Raw genomic sequence first — 17891 nt, forward strand, 5'->3', positions numbered from 1 at the left:
AAAGAAAAGGCTGCGGGTTTTGTTCTCCTTCCTTTGATCCATCCTTCTTTTTCCTCCTCCCTTAGGCATTCAAGAGTTGATTGAACAGGAGGACTTCAGCCATCAATAGCCTTCTCTGCAAGGGAACTAGCACCCCGGGGAGATCCAAAAGCTTCGATCGGTGCTTTGCCTCGTGTGGATACCTGTAGAGGCCGGACGCGTGTGCGGCTTCTATTGAACCTTCATCAAATACCTCGTAAATCAGATTTGCGGAGACCATCTACCCGCACAAGGTGAAGATCTGATCTTCTTAATGATTTTTGAATGGTTTAAAATAATTTAATTCTAATCTATCTACAAACGACGTTTTAAAATACGTTCATGCGATGAACGGGATCTTGCATGCCTTTCCGCTGCAGATCTGAAAATTTTTGAAATTTTTCTGCGGCATGCATCAGATCCTAACAGACTAAGTTCGGAACCCCTTATTCCCACAACATCTCCAAAGAAAAATGATATGATATCTCCACTCTTAGCACATGAGGTAGATTTGGATCTGACCACTTACAAGACTGTGATGTTAGAATAGCGATCCCTGCACTTCCATGATTGTTGGTATTTTTGGAAGGATATTCACACATGATGTCCGATTGAAACACTTCAGATGTTGCAACATTCGCTATGCTCGGTGAAATAGCACCACAAAAGAAAGGATATATCTTGGTGCTTTATTTGGTTTTAAAAGCGTCGGTAGATTTCCTACCAACGCCCCCCAAAGCGTGGGTAAGACGTCGGGCAGGTGGGGGTGGGCTCAGTTTACGCCGACGCTTGAAGAAAGCGTGCAGCTCTACCAATATTAGAATATGTCTGCCAAAATAAAAGCACACAGTATAATATGATTCAATGTATATATTTGCAATCTATATTAATAATAAAGATAATATAAGATATTGAAACAATATACGTGACCTGTCCTCTTTCAGAAAATCAGTAGTGAACAAGCTCCCTCCACTACTGAGGGTATACATCAGGAGGAGTCACACGAGCACTTCAATTATGGTAGTAAGCAAATTAACATACAGGAGGTGTCAAATTAAAAAGAACAAATTTAATTCATTACCTGTATAAGTCTAAGAAGCTCAACCTTATACCAAGGAAGCATGTCATTCCACTTCGTATAGTTGAGCAGACACAGTTGATCCTTGCGTGAAACCGATCCTAAAAAGCTTGATAGAAGACTTCCAACTCTATTGATGGGCTGCCCCAATTCGTTGCATCGGATGATGATCTTCTCACCCGGAGGAAGCTTCCACACATCCTTTGCTTGAGTGGGTCCCCGTCTCGTCCTCACCGTCCCTTGTCCATCTATTAAAATTAAATAAGATATGTCTTAAAAAGTTGAAGACAAATATGAACATAAAATATGAGATTTAAATCGAATTATCCTGGATCCGGAGCTTATCCTCCGGGCAATCAGCAAGAGGCTCACGCTGAGATCCTGACTCATGTTGCTGGTGCTCACATGGCTGCTGAGACTGCAGGGACTGATCAGAGGTAGATCCCATCTGAGAATGCTGGAATTCCACATCTCTAAATCGTCTCCCTCGGGGCATATTGTTACCTGGTATGCACAAAAAAGAATCAATATTTGGTTAAATGATAAATTTATACTAAATAAAGTGCTAATAAAAGAGAATATAATAACTCATTCAACGTATACTTGATAAATTTTACTTACCATTATGAAACTACATTCTCATTCAACATCCATCCTAATTAAACTCGTTGGCGCATTTACTTCATTAGTTGGCACAACATTATAGGGTATACACTGAGTATAAGTATCATCGTCCTCCTCTTCCAACCTTTTTTCCATATCATACAAGTCTCTAGGTTTCGTCTTAATAACAAGAGACTAATTTTTATCTTTTGAGTCTTGCACAAACCAGTATATATCAACCTTGAAAAATTTACAAGTGTGAATTCATTTATGTCTTGCCTCAAACCTCTAGGTGAGTTTATATCCACCCAATGACATCAAAATAATACTACCTTAAACTTTCCATAATAATTCAGCACATAAATATCTGTTAGAGCACCATAATAATTTTTTCCATCCGCCTCAACCATAACTCCACTATTTTGGATTTTTCAAAATTTCTCACGCTCTTTAGTATGAAATTTAAAAACCATTTATAATGAACCCATCATATCTGTTGACAATATTATTCGGACCTCGAGCAATGACTATTAACTCCTCAGAACAATTCCTCTCCATCATCACTGGTACCTAAAAAGAATTATGGAAGTAATGATTAATTTCTCTCTATAAATTTTTTTTAAAAAAAAGTTTAATATATTAGACATCTAACTTGTTTGAAAAGCCATTCTGGAAATAACTCAACCAACCATCGTTGCTCAATCCTGGGTGTAGGACGAATGTTATGGTTGAGACTTCGCTGAGCTATTAAAAATTCTCTGCACGATCAAAAAATCTTTAATTAAGTACCAATATTACATTCTCCTGACATGACAGTAAATTTAGATTTCAATTAACCGTACTAACCTGCGAGACTCGGATATTATATCACTATGAAGTAAGACATAGCGATGTGCCTGTGCCAACGATTTCTGGTCAAGAACAACACTTTCAACTTTTTTCAAAACTCTTCCACCAGATGAGAACTTGTAAACATCTGCATTCTCTATGATTTCACAATTCCTTTGAGGTCGATTGAAAACCGTTTCAACACCTTCAAGATATCTTGAACAAAATGTCAAACACTCCTCAGCAATATATCCTTCAGCAATCGAGCCCTCAGGATAGCCTCGATTGCGTACATAATCTTTAAGCGCCCAAGAAACCTTCAACAATAAATTTTTAAAATAAATATCAAAATCAAACTGATTATTAAATATGGACATTAGAGTTTAGAAAAATCACTTCTCAATAGGATATATCCATAGGTAGTGAAACAGTCCACCAAGTTTAGCTTCCGCCACTAAGTGATGAGTAGATGAACCATAATAGTAAAAAACCCAGGAGGAAAGATCTTTTCCATATAGCATAGTGCAAACGCAACATTAGACTCCAATTGATCAAGCTCCTTAGGATCAAGAACTTTGGAACATAATGCCTTAAAGAATGAAGACAACTATGAAACAATTGCGAAAACTTGTTTCAGTGTTGTCGATCTTAAAGCCAATGGAAAGATATATTGCATCAAATGTGACAATCGTGACTTTTAAGATTTGAAAGTTTTCGCTCTTTGAGATTTACGCATCGTGAAATATTCGATGAGTACCCATCAGGAACCTTCATATTTTTCAGAACCGTTAGAAAAAGATCTTTCTCTTGAGTAGACATTGTATAACATGCAGAAGGTGTATAAAATTTATCATTGGCAAGCTCTGTCGGATGAAGCTCTTGTCTTATGCCCATATCTTCTTTTGTTTTGGTCAAAACGGCAAATTACATAGCTCTAAAGTGAGTACATCCTACCAGATCACGGGAAAGTAAAGAGTACAAAGAGGAGGGAGTGTCTCCCATAGATGTCCAAAGAAACTCTCCGAAGTGCCGAGCGACGAAGGAGGCGACCCAGTCTGCTGTCCTGTTCGCCTTCCGAAATACGTGTGCTGCCTGAAAGCCCCCCAACTCCTGGGCCAGTCTCCGAGTATCTCTAATGAGGGGATGGCCATCACCAAATCTATCCACACCTCGAATCCAGTCAATCACCACAGAGGAGTCCCCCTCAAGAAGCACCCACTCGGCACCGAGGACTCTCCGCGCAAATGATAACTTCTCCCATGCTGCCCGAAGCTCTGCCCCTACAACCGTAAGTCCTAGCGTACGCTGACCCCCGGCTGCCACCAGCTTGCCCTAGGAATCTCTAATCACAAATCCAACATCTCCAGTAGTACCATCCACTGATATACTTCCGTCAAAATTCACTTTGAGATGACCAAGGGGCGGGGGCACCCAAGAAACGAGGGCGAACCTGGGCACTATGACAGCAGATGAAGTGCCCCAGATGTCCCTGGCCATCCCAACAGTGAACAATGCTGAGGCTGCAATAACCTTTCCAGACTGTGATATAGCTCTATCAACTACCATCCTCGGTGAAAGCCTCCTACCCTCAAATATACTAGCATTCCTGTCCAACCAAATATGGTGAGCCAGGTATGCTCTGAGGATGCCCTCCTTCCAAGACCTAGGGCTCCGAATGGAGGCTCTCAATAAAAGAATCAGAGCATGTGCTGACTCCACCGACTGGGGCAAGGGGACTGGTGAACTACTCCAAATCTCTCTCGCCCTCGGGCACTGCACTAGAACATGGTCAATAGTCTCCTCCACCTCCGTGCCCACCACACAGTGCTGCGTAACCCTCACTCCTCGTTGGGATAGCAGACTCTCGGTTGGCAGGCAGCCCCATGCCGCCTTCCAGATGAATAGCGCTACACGCGGATGAATCCGCATCCTCCAAATCCATCCTCCCTCAATCTGCCGGCCAGACTCCCTACTGAACATGGGAAGAAGATCTCTAGCTCGTACCCGCATCCGTCCCGATGGCCTCCACACTAGCCTGTCAGACTCCCCTCGCGATGGAATCGAAAGTGCCAAAACCAACTCTGCCAGCTGCTCTCCGAATGCCTCCTGAATCAGCCCCTCCCTCCACTGACACCCTACAGGGTCCAATAGATCACATACTCTGTATCCATCCAATCTCGCCGAGTTCACCAGGGTCGGCAGACGACTGATCGGCTGCTCAGTCACCCAACTATCTGCCAGGACATCGATCGATCGTCCGTCCCCGATAGACCATCTGATCTCCGAAAGCACCTGCATGGCCCTGGCGTACATCTCCCTCCAAACCGGCGAATGGTGTTGTCATGCCCGCGCCCCCGGGACCAAAGCCCCATACTTGGCCCTCATCAGTGAGGACCACAGACTATCAGGCTCTAGCATAAATCTAGCAACATGACGCGCCGCTAGAGCCTCCCGCCTCACCACCAAAGACTGCACTCCCAATCCACCAACCCTGGTCGGCTGGCACACGACCTCCCATGCCACCAGATGGATACCGCCTCTACCACTACTCCCCCCCAGATGAAGTTCCTGAAGAGCTGCTCAATAGTCCTCAGAACCTCCACTGGAATAAGAGAGTTGGAGAGAAAGTAAGTCGGAATCGATGAGAGTACTGATCGAACCAGGGTGATCCTCCCCATCATCGAGAGTGTGTGCCTCTACCATCCCTCCAGTCTATGTTTGATGCTGAGCTCCAGAGAAGTACAGTCCCTGCAACATAGCCGCTGATCCGAGAGCGGAATCCCCAATATGTCAGTGGACCCACCTGCTCACCCACCCCCAGAATCTCCAAAATAGAATTCTTCACTTGTACCCTAGTCTTCGGGCTGAAACATATCGCTGATTTGGACAAATTGACACACTGCCCCTGTGGAGTGATTGAGTATTCCCTAATTGATTTTGATGACCTCAAAGCATTTGAGTATGCCTTATGTTGTTCTAATGAATTCAATCTAGTATTTCAGGTAAATCTTTTTGAATTTCTGTCTAAGTGCCTTGAGCTTTGGTTCAGAGTATTTTGGTTAAGTATTGAACTCTATTTGAACCAAAGTCTGCATCACGAGTCGACTCCGGGACACTTGAAGTTTCTGGCACAAGCTCGAGTCGACTCCGAAACTCTCCGAGTTGACTCCGACTGAGAACAGACAGAAAGACAGAACGATGAATTTTAGACCCTGTTAGCGAGTTGACTCCAAATGGTTGCAAGTCGACTCCGATGCTTGGCGAGTCGACTCCAGATGGTCCCAAGTCGACTCCATGAAAAAGCTGACAAAAAGACAGAACGTTAGTTTTTGAGATCCTGTCAGCGAGCCGACTCGCGAAAACTTCGAGTCGTCTCCCACATCAGCCGAGTCGACTTCCAGTTTGTCCGAGTTGACACCTAGAGGAAAACAGTCTGAAAGGCAGAGATTCAGTTTCGGAGACTCTGTGAATGAGTCGACTCCAAGAGTTCCAGAGTCGACTCTCAAGTTAGCCGAATCGACTCCAACAAGGCCCGAGTCGACTCCGAGGTAGATCAGTTCAAAAGACAGAGAATCAATTTTCCAGTCTCTGAGAGTGAAACGTCTCCCGAAGATCTCGAGTCGCCTCTCAAGTCAGCCGAGTCGACTCCAAGTTAACCCGAGTCGACTCGAGGAAGAAAAATAGAAAGTTGGGTTTCTGGAACCTTGAGAACGAGCCGACCCCTAAGTGCCCGCGTCGTCTCCAGCTGTTGGCGAGTCGACTCCAGTTTGGTCCGAGTCAACCCCAGGACGAGGCATGCACTTTAATTCAAATCTAGAATAGTGGGGGAGTCGTCTCCAGTAAAGTATGAGTCGACTCCAGTAACAGACGAGTCGACTCCAGATCGTGTGAGTCGACTCCGATCCCAAGGGATACATTGTCAGATTGTGCAGACAGGTCAGAACGGCTCCAAATCACTCTCTAACGGTTATTTTTCGAAGGAAATCACTTAAATAGCTAGAGTGAACAGTAGTAGATAACAAGAGAGTTATTCCATTTGAGCATTAAAGGTTTTCAACCACCCAGAGCTTCCATAGAGTGAATCCAAGCAAAAGAAGGGAGAAGTGCATTCAACTCAAACCAAAAAGGATTCCTTTGCATTCAAAGCTCTACCTACTGTTTTACATCCTTCGGCTCATTCAAGAGGAGACTCAGAAATCGAGAAGCCCCCACTTCCTCATCTCAAATCTGTTTGAGGGCTTCTAACTCAATCTTGTTTATATTGTTTCATATTTGCCTTTTAGAAGCTTTTCTTGTGAACTTTAAACTCTTGTTTTTGTACTTGATTCAATCAGGGGATTGAATCAAGGGTTGTAAGGTTTGTTGGTGAGCCAAAGATAAAACCAACAGTATAAGATTGTGGTTGGTGAACCGGAGAAAACCAACTAGGTTTGATTGTGAACCTGGAAAAATAATTGAGTGGTTCTAGAGCCTGTCAAAACTGACCGAGTTCGTTGTGACCTCGTGAAAACAACAAGTTAGGTTGTGAGCTTGGAAAACAACCGGCTGTAATCCTAAGGATTATAGTGAACTTCCAAGTGCGGCTTGGGGAGTGGACGTAGGAGCAAGAGTTGGCTCTGAACCACTATAAACCTTTCTGTGTTTGTATTGGATCGTGTCTCTTTCTCTCTCTTCACTCATTGCATCTAGTGATCTAACTAATTCACTTGCAATAGATTTAGTTAATTACTCACCTTATTTTTAATTGGTCAATAATTAATTAAAACCCAATTCACCCCCCTCTTGGGTTGTCTCCTTGGGCAACAGCCCCGACACTGCATAATAGTCTCGTAAAATCCTGCAGATAACCTGTGCGGCATGTCGAGTCGACCAGGACAACAATAAACAGTCATCAGCGAAAAGCAAGCGAGAGACCGGCACAATCCCCTCCACCGGCCTATAAGCCTCTAACTCCTGTATAGTCGCAGCATGTCTAAGAGCTCTAGATAGTGCATCCACACAGATAATGAAAAGTAAGGGAGAGAGAGGACAACCCTGGCGCAAACCTCCAGTAGACTCAAAGAAACGGGAGGGAGTATGATGACCCAAAGATTGATTTAAAGATTGATTTTGATGATCACAAAACCTTGAAGTATAAATACTAATGTTTGTGTTGCAAGGAGAAAGATATTTATTTTGCAAGGAACATAGCAAGTTGGAAAAACACAAGAAGGCCTCCAAAGCTCTCAAGAAAAGTTAGAAGAAAGCCACACCTCATTGGCCCAAGATTCAAGTTCAAAGGCTTCAATTTAGAAGAGCAAGTTTTAAGAAAAAAATTCAAAGGAAAGGCACTCGAGTCGACTCCTACAGTTCCGAGTCGACTCCAAGGAGCAACAGACAGCCGGACAGAAAGATTCATCTCAGAACCTGTCAACGAGTCGACTCCTGAAGAGCGCGAGTCGACTCCGATGCTTGCCGAGTCGACTCCTAAGGAAGCAAGAGTCGACTCCCAGAGAAATACAAGGCAGAAAAGTCAGAGAGCAGTTTTCGGGTCTGAGATTCGAGTCGACTCCAGTGGAATGCGAGTCGACTCCGATGGTTGGCAAGTCGACTCCAAAGAAAGTGAGAGTCGACTCTCAGAGGAACACAAGGAAAAAGTCAGAGAACGTTTTTCGGACTCTGAGATTCGAGTCGACTCCCGCAATACGCGAGTCGACTCCTAGACACCGCGACCCCAAAGAAGATAGAAGACCAATCTGCTGTGTCTGAGAGCCGAGTCGACTCCTAGAAAGCTCGAGTCGACTCCAAGGCAGCGGTACACCAAAAGGGCAGAAGACTTAGTTTCGGAAACTGAGAGCCGAGTCGACTCCGGGGAAGTTCGAGTCGACTCCAAGACCAGACAAGCCAAAAATGCAGAGGATCAGTTTTCGGGCTCTGAGAGCCGAGTCGACTCCAAGAGAATCCGAGTCGACTCGAGGAAGAAAATCAGAAAGTATGTCCTCTGAATTCATGGGATGAGCCGACTCCGAAGATGCCAAGTCAGCTCCAGATGTTGGCGAGTCGACTCCGGGTTAAGACGAGTCGACTCCCAGTCGAGGATGCACAATAATTCAAATTTGGAACAGTGGCCGAGTCGTCTCCAGTAAAGCACGAGTCGACTCCTGCAACAGGCGAGTCGACTCCTGATCGCGCGAGTCGACTCCGATCCCAACGGTAATATTGTCAGGAAGTACAGACTGTATCCAACGGCTCTATTTTTGTCTCTAACGGCTAGATTCTTGTTTCCACGCCATCTAAAGCTATAAAAACAAGAGGAGAGCTAGGGGAGAAGGCATGGAAGTGGGAGAGAACATTTAGGAAAGAGATTCCAAAGAGATAACAAGGAAAATCTCCCATAAGCACAAAAGGGACATCCAAAGCGAAATAGAGAGAAGAAGAGCATCCAAGTGAATCCCAAAGCTTCCTCTTCATCCGTGTGCTGCCTCGGTGATCCTCTACTTCGTGCCAAATCAGAAGAGGGTCAAGTAAAGAAGAAGCCGAGCTCCTTCATCTTTAAAACTCGGTTGAGGGCTTCTCTTTACACTATTTTGTTTATATTGTTATATTTGCTTGTTTAAGAAGCTTTGATTTGTTTTAAACTTTGTTTTTAATATCTTGTAACTTGATTCAATCAAGGGATTGAATCAAGGGGTTAAGGTTTGTTGGTGAGCCAAAGGGAAAACCAACGGTGAGAGGTTTGTTGGTCAGCCTAGGTTGAAACCAACGGTGTAAGGATTTGATTGTGATCCCGGAAAAACAATCGGGGTGGTTCTAGTCGGTGAGCCTGGGAAAACCGACCGAGTTCGTTGTGCGCTCGTAAAACAACAAGTTGGGTTGTGAGCTTGTAAAACAACCGGCTGTAATCTGGAGGATTATAGTGAAATTCCCAAGAGGTCTTGGGGAGTGGATGTAGGTGCTGGGGTGCACCGAACCACTATATGTTTGTTGTGTTTGTGATGCTTTTTGTCATTGTCTAACTTGCTCACTTACTTACTTAGATAAATTGCTTGCTTAACTCTTATCTGCGCATCCTTTAGTTGCAAGCATATTTAATTTACTTAATCAAGTCTCATTCAATAAATCAAACTGTTGCTAAGTTTAAATTTCACTGTGCATCTATACAACTTAGCATAATTAATCAAAAACTTTTAGAAGTAGGTTAAAAGTATTAAAAGACCCAATTCACCCCCCCTCTTGGGTTGTATCTACTGGGCAACAAGTGGTATCAGAGCAGGTGCTGTTAGATGTATGCCCTAGAAGCCAAATTGGCTGACACATAGTTGATTCTAGAGACATAATTTTGTACTTGACTATTTATTATTGAATAAATAAAAGGCGTCTTTTCATTCATATTGTTTATGTGTCTATGAATCGTCCAAAAAATTAATAAGATGATGATACATATTCTCAAGAGTTGAGAATTTAAGCCATGTATCATTGGTGATTAATTTCTAAATGCTCCTGATCAATGGATCATCACGAGGACGGTGATTGATCCGATCAGTGCACAGATCACTTTCCTTCTGGATGGACGAGACTTGAGTCCACAGTGTAGGGACACTGAAGTGATAGTGCAGGTGCTTGTTAGAGAACAAGGGTACTGAGCGTGACCAAGACAAGAAGTCACTTGGATGTCTATCCACTCGTCAGTGACTTGCTTGATGTTGCAGTAGTGTGACTGGTCCTTTGACCTGCGGTGCTTCGGCTACTCACAATGAGGTTATTGTAGTTTGACTGCACACATACATGGTCTCTAGCCATATGGGTCCATGCAGTGTAGATTGGCTGCAGTAGGTTCACTGTAGGAGTAGGGTATGCACCTATAAGGAATCTATCGACCTTGATAGAAGAGGAGTGATCCTATGTGATTTGTTAGACTGAGTTCTAAGACCTTGGCCAGGGCAGTAAAGTGGAGAAAGAGTTTTCCACTATCGAACTCAAGTCGAATAAATCTTGACATATGACAGACGATGGGGTTTGACGAGTTGTCCATGACCTCCGTCCTGTAGGGATCCACGATAGTAGGACTGTATCACATGTTAACTGCACCTAGAGGTTCATCATTCCATTCTGCTGGGTAGCCACTACATGCTGCTAGGTGTCACTGGTGGATGGTGGGACTCATAGGGATTATCTTGATGATCGATAAACCCTAATGAGTTGAGTTGGAATCGTTCCAACCCATTGAAAGGAGTTTTCAATGATATAGTGATAGAGATCACAATATATCTCACTACCAGTTAGAATAGAACCTATGGGGTCACACACAATAGAAGTATTGACCGATCCGATGGTTGAAATCGTGATTAGGAATCACAAGAAATTAATTTGATTGATAAGAAGTTGAAGAAGGAACAAAGGGAATTAATTAATTGGACTTGAAACAAGAAATCCTACTTCGGGTAGGATACCCAGAGTTCTAATTGGATTAGGACTGGGAATCCTAGTTGGAGTAGGACTGGGATTCCTACTTGGAATAGGATTCCTCAATCCTAATGAGATTAGGAGTTTTGAATCAAAATTGGATTCCTACTTGGAGTAGGATTCCTAGAGTCCTAATCGGATTAGGACTTTGGATTCAAATTAGAGTCCTAATTGGATTAGGACTAAAATTAAATACATCCTAATTAGATTAGGATTCCTTAAGTCTAAATTAATTAATAATCTAATGAATCAACATGACTCCTAATTGGATTAGGATTGAAGAGTTCAATTGAGTCATGGTTCATTCAAGTCCTAATTGGATTAGGACTAGCATAGATTGAACCCAATTTGGCCAATCCTAATTAGATTAGGATTAAACCATGAAAGAGGGACCTAATCCTCTTTGGAAGAGGATTAGGCTAACCAAGTAAGAGGGGCATCAGCCCCTCTCCACTTGATTAGGTGCGACATGAAGAGAGAGGGGGCCGGCGCCCCCTCTTGGAAAGTTGTCAAGGGCTCCTAACTTGTAGGAGCCCTTCATCCTTATTAAAGGAGGACTAGGGCCGGCGCCCTAGGGCATCTCTTTTCTTCCAAGCCGTGGCCACCCTCTCCCTCTCCTCCCTTGGTTCAGCCGCCATCAGCAAAGGGAAAAGAAGAGGAGGCGTCTCCCTCCTCTTGGTCTTCTTCCTTGGCTCCAACGCATGGAAAAAGAAGAAGGCTGCAGGGGCTTTTGATCTTCTTCCCATCTTCATCCTTCTTCTTCCTCCTCTCAAGCACAATCAAGGGTTGATTGAAAGAGAGGAGATCAGCCATCAAAAGCTATCTCTGCAAGGGAGCTAGCACCCCGGTGAGATAGAGAGCTTGGATCGGATCCTGCTTCGTGTGGATACCCGTAGAGGCCGGACCTTTGAACGGCTTCAAGCGAACCCTCTTCCAAAACCACGAATTCAGATTTGCGGTGATCATCTACCCGCGCAAGGTGAAGATTTGATCTTCCTAATAGTTTTAAAAGTTTTAATTCTTACCTAATTACGAAAGGTCTCGAAACAACGTTCATGCGATGAACGTCGAACCCGTGCATGCCGATTCCGCTGCCATCTGAAAATTTTTGAAATATCAGCGGCATGGGCGGGTTCCCAACAGTGGTATCAGAGCCTAGGCTTCGTAGATTAAGGTAAGAATTAAATATCTAAAGGCTTATTAGATCTGAAAATTGAATGATCATGCATGCTGAAAAATTCTGCATGCAGATTTTTCAGGGGTGCTGATTTTTTGCATGCTGGATTTTATGTGATAAAAAGATGATTCTAATTGCATTGTTAATGGGATTACAAAGTTTAGAATCATGATTAGCATGATCAGCGACCTATGTCATGATATAATCAGTTAGTTTTCAGATCTGAAAATTATAATTGTTGCATACGGTGATGATCATAGGATTCAAACCCTTTTGGTATCAAATGTAATGACCTGCGATGTGATCTGCGATGTCATGTAATTTTTTAGATGCTTGCATGCATCTTATTTGATGTTTTGAGAGGCCTGCGTGCCTCCTAAAAGGAGATGTAATTTATTTTTATTTTTATTTTACATCTGGTTGTATTTCTGTGATGTGATGTACATCAACGATCAAGCTGAAGCAAAAGCATGAGATGAAAGGTGATCTAAGCGGTTGATGGCGATGGGATCAAGAGTTGATCAAGGATCGAATCAAGGAGGCTTGGAACCAATTCAAGAGTTGAAGACCACTTGATCGATTGATGTGCATGTGCTTGTAATACGACCTAATTAGAATCCATGATCATCACCTATTTAAAGTTTAGCTTTAATTTGATGCTGCGATTATAACTGCCTGTGATGAGCCGTTTGCATGTGATGTGAATGCGAGTCGGGTAGATAGGTTTACATGTGATGTAGCAAACCCAATTGAGACCTAAATCAAAACCTCCTCAATCAAGTCGAGAGTGAACCGACATGAGCAAGTCATATTAGATTAATTGATCTAATTGGTGTCTAGGAAAGCATGAAAGGTGGTTACTTAATTAGGACTTTACTCTCTGAGTAAGGGGAGCCTCCCACCTGCTTACCTGGCCAATTGTTCGATTACCTCTTATGAAGGGCTCAAGTTGCAAACACTAAGACCTGATTAACCAATATTAAGTCAATAGGTCTTCCACTGTAGTAGAGCTGCTAAGGCCTTTCTGATGTTGATTTGTCTCGGCTGGACACAGTGGTCAAGTTGCATCGGGGGGCTGGACCTCTCTATAGACATGAGATGTTGTAGGGTAAAGGTGGGGTTGGGCACCAATAACTGTTAGGTGAGGACCCAATGACGACTTTATTCCTACGGTTATACGGTGGGTCTGACTTAACTAAGAAATGGGACCAATAACTGTTAGGTGAGGTCTTCATGGCTTAGAGACCAAGTTGCACTGCAACATGCTTGAGAAGCATTGTACAAGAGTTGTACACTCATCCATCTATATGTCACCAATAACTGTTAGGTGAGGTGTCATGTAAATCGGTGGGACCGCAGTACCCACTAGAAATCCTAGTCGTGTGGGATTTCCGTTTCCCTACCAGGGGAGTGTGAGGGATTCGAGAAAATAGTGGGAGTTACATTTGTTCTAAAAGACCTTAGAACAGATTAGGATCAAGTACAAAAGTCTAACTAGAATCTTTACTCTCTGCAGATACAATGTCAGCTTCAAACCCTTTGACCCGTATTCTTGAGACCAACCGACTGACCGGAACCAATTACAAAGACTGGCTTAGAAATCTCAAAATTGTTTTGGACTGTGAGAAAATAGGATATATACTCGATTCAGATATCCCCACACTACCAGCACGTCCTACTGATGTTCAGCGTGAGATGCATAAAAAGTGGTTGGATGATGACATTAGAGTAAAATGCTATATGATGGCATCCATGTCTAATGAACTCCAATGCCAGCATGAAAATATAAAGACTGCTAGGGACATACTGGCACACCTGCAAGAGTTGTATGGTGAGCAGAGTCGCACAGCTCGCTTTGAAGTGTCCAAGAGGCTTTTCAAAGCGAAGATGCGCGAAGGGCAGTCTGTCCATGATCACGGTCTGACCATGATCAAGGACCTAGAGGAGCTTGAGAAGCTCGGTATGGACATGCACAAGGAATTGCAAGTGGATTTGATCCTACAGTCACTTCCTGATTCATTTGGTCAGTTTATAGTAAACTACCACATGAATAAGATTGAATGCACTAAGACTGAACTAATCAACATGTTGGTAACTGCTGAGGGAGCCTTGAAAGGTTCAAGGGGCAATGTCCTTGCTGCTGAGTTGACTTCTGGTTCCAAGAGAAAGTCTACTTGGAAGAAAAAGAAGCCTGCAAAGAAGCAGAAGAAAGACAAGAAGCCAAAGAAGGAAGTTCAAAAGAAAAAGGCTAACGACAAAGGAAAATGTTTCCACTGCAATGTCGAAGGCCACTCGAAGAGAAACTGTCCTTCATACCTCGAGAGCCTGAAGAACAAGAAAGGTGACACACCTTCGGAAGGTATAGACTTGCTCATAATTGAAACTAATCTAACGGTTTCTTCTACTTCTAGTTGGGTTATAGATTCTGGTTCTAGTGCTCATTTGTGCACTACCATGCAGGGTCTAAAGGAAAGTAGAAGGCTGGCGGAAGGTGCGGTAACCCTTCGGGTTGGCAACGGGGCAAAAGTTGCTGCTGTGGCTGTAGGCACCTACCATCTGCGACTACCGTCTGGATTTAGTTTAATACTCAGAGACTGTTATTATGTACCTGTTGCTAGCAGAAATTTGATTTCTGTTTCATGTCTAGCACAGGAAGGTCATGTTTTTTTTATATTTGACAAAGACTGCTGTTCTATTTATTTAAGAAATAAAATAGTAGCACGTGGTTTTATGACTGACAGTCTCTATCATTTACATATGGATGTATCTGTGAATGTTACTGAGCAAGATGTGAGTGCCAAAGGATCCAAAAGATCCAGAGATGAGATAAACCAAAGATATTTGTGGCACCTCAGGCTTGGCCATATTGGAGAAGACAGAATGAACAAAATGGATAAAGATGGGCTTTTAGGCTCATTGACTTCCGAGTCATATCCAGTTTGCGAGTCCTGTCTTCAAGAAAAAATGGCTAGACTGCCCTTTGTAGGACATGGGGAAAGGACCACTGAAATACTTACCCTAGTACATACAGATGTATGTGGCCCATTCGATGTGCTAGCCAGGGGACGTTATTCTTACTTCATTACCTTTACCGATGATTATTCACGGTATGGGTATGTGTATCTTATGAGACACAAGTCTGAGTCTTTTGAAAAGTTCAAAGAGTTCAAGAATGAAGTATAAAAACAAACTGGAAAACCTCTTAAGGCTCTTCGATCAGATCGAGGAGGAGAATACCTTAGTGGGGAATTCCGAGACTATCTCAAAGAAAACGGCATAGTCTCACAATGGACACCTCCGGGTACACCTCAACTCAACGGGGTGTCAGAGAGGAGGAATCGGACCCTATTGGATATGGTCAGGTCCATGATGAGCTTCACTGATTTACCTATGTTCCTTTGGGGAGATGCCTTACTCACAGCGATTTATTTATTGAATAGAGTTCCCTCTAAATCCGTTCCTACCACACCGTATGAGATATGGCATGGTAAGAAACCAAGTCTGGGTCATCTCAAGATTTGGGGATGTCCGGCCCATGTCAAGCGACTACAGGCGGACAAGTTAGAGGCTAGGACCATAAGTGCTCATTTTATAGGATATCCTAAAGAGTCATTAGGATACAATTTTTACATCTCAGAGGATCACAATGTGTTTGTGAGCCGTCATGCCATCTTCTTGGAAAATCAGTTTATCCTTGATAGAGGCAGTGGGAGGAAAATTGAGCTTGAAGAGAAAGTCTCTGAAAAGCAACGAGTCATGGATCCTATAGAACCCATTCATAAAGAGCCAGTACACGATGTCCCTCAACCACCTCGTAGATCTAGTAGGGTCTCCCATCCTCCCGATAGATACTTAGGTATACTAGAAGAGGATACCGAGGAAATGTTCCTAGTGGGAGATAGGGATCACATACAGGATCCCAAAACCTACAACGAGGCGATATCTGATATCGATTCCGAGAAATGGCTGGAAGCTATGAAGTCGGAGATAGACTCCATGCATTCCAACCAAGTCTGGACCTTAGTAGATCCACCAGAAGGTATTGTACCTATTGGATGCAAATGGATCTACAAAAGGAAGATAGGTTCGGATGGAGAGGTAGAGACCTATAAGGCAAGGCTTGTGGCAAAAGGGTATAGTCAGCGCGAAGGCATTGACTATCAGGAGACCTTTTCACCTGTAGCCATGCTAAAATCCATCCGAACATTGCTTGCTATTGCAGCATTTCATGATTATGAAATCTGGCAGATGGATGTGAAAACTGCTTTCCTGAATGGATATCTTGATGAAGATATCTATATGGAACAGCCTTTGAGTTTCACTTCCAGTGATGGAGATCACAAGGTCTGCAAGCTGCAAAGGTCCATCTATGGACTAAAGCAAGCCTCTCGGAGTTGGAACACTCGTTTCGATGATGCAATCAAAACGTTTGATTTCATCAAATACGAAGAGGAACCATGTGTTTACAAAAAGGTTAGTGGGAGTGCTGTCGTTTTTCTCGTACTGTACGTAGATGACATTCTCCTGATTGGGAATGATATTCCCATGCTAACCTCGGTCAAGGTCTGGTTGTCAAAAGAATTCTCCATGAAAGACCTTGGGGAAGCATCCTATATTTTGGGAATAAAGGTCTATAGAGATAGATCTAAAAGGATGCTTGGCCTTTCACAGAAGATGTACATAGAGGAGGTGCTGAAGAGGTTCAGCATGGAAAACTCCAAGAGGGGTCTCTTACCCCTAAGGCATGGAATTCATCTCTCCAAGAAGATGTGCCCCAACACATCTGAAGAGATTCAACGCATGAGCAAAATTCCTTATGCATCGGCAATAGGGAGCCTCATGTATGCCATGCTATGTACACCACCTGATATAGCCCTTGCTGTGAGTGTCACAAGCAGATATCAGTCGGATCCAGGCAAGAAGCACTGGATAGCTGTGAAGAACAGTCTTAAGTACTTGAGAAGAACTAAGGACATGTTCTTGGTCTTTGGGAGAAGATCAGAGTTGAAGGTAGAAGGATGCACACATATTGATGATAGAGAGTCTACATCAGAATATGTGCAATTGTGGTTCAGTAAATTGGAAGAGTTCCAAACAACTGATCATTATAGATTTTACCTTAGAAGCTGAATGATAAGCCGTATCTAAGGGTGCAGTGGAAACCTTCTGATTAAAAGTTAATTACAGAGTTAGGTGTAATGTCATTAGATGCCATAACACTTTACTGCGATAACATTGGCACCATAGCACTAGCTATGGAGCCATGGTCTCATCAGAAGTCCAAGCACATAGAGCGGCGCTTCCATTTCATACGCGACTATGATGTAGAGGTGCAGAGAGTAGACTCCGCGGATAACGTGGCAGACCCGTTCACTAAGCAGCTGAGTCAGCAAAAGACTGAAGCCCACCTTGAGAAGATGGGCCTAAGATATATGACCAATTGGCTTTAGTGCAAGTGGGAGATTGTTAGATGTATGCCCTAGAAGCCAAATTGGCTGACACATTGTTGATTCTAGAGACATAATTTTATACTTGACTATTTATTATTGAATAAATAAAAGGCGTCTTTTCATTCATATTGTTTATGTGTCTATGAATCGTCCAAGAAATTAATAAGATGATGATACATATTCTCAAGAGTTGAGAATTTAAGCCATGTATCATTGGTGATTAATTTCTAAATGCTCCTGATCAATGGATCATCACGAGGATGGTGATTGATCCGATCAGTGCACAGATCACTTT

This window comes from Phoenix dactylifera, unplaced genomic scaffold (genome assembly GCF_009389715.1).
Source record: "Phoenix dactylifera cultivar Barhee BC4 unplaced genomic scaffold, palm_55x_up_171113_PBpolish2nd_filt_p 000484F, whole genome shotgun sequence".
In the NCBI taxonomy this organism is placed as follows: domain Eukaryota; kingdom Viridiplantae; phylum Streptophyta; class Magnoliopsida; order Arecales; family Arecaceae; genus Phoenix; species Phoenix dactylifera.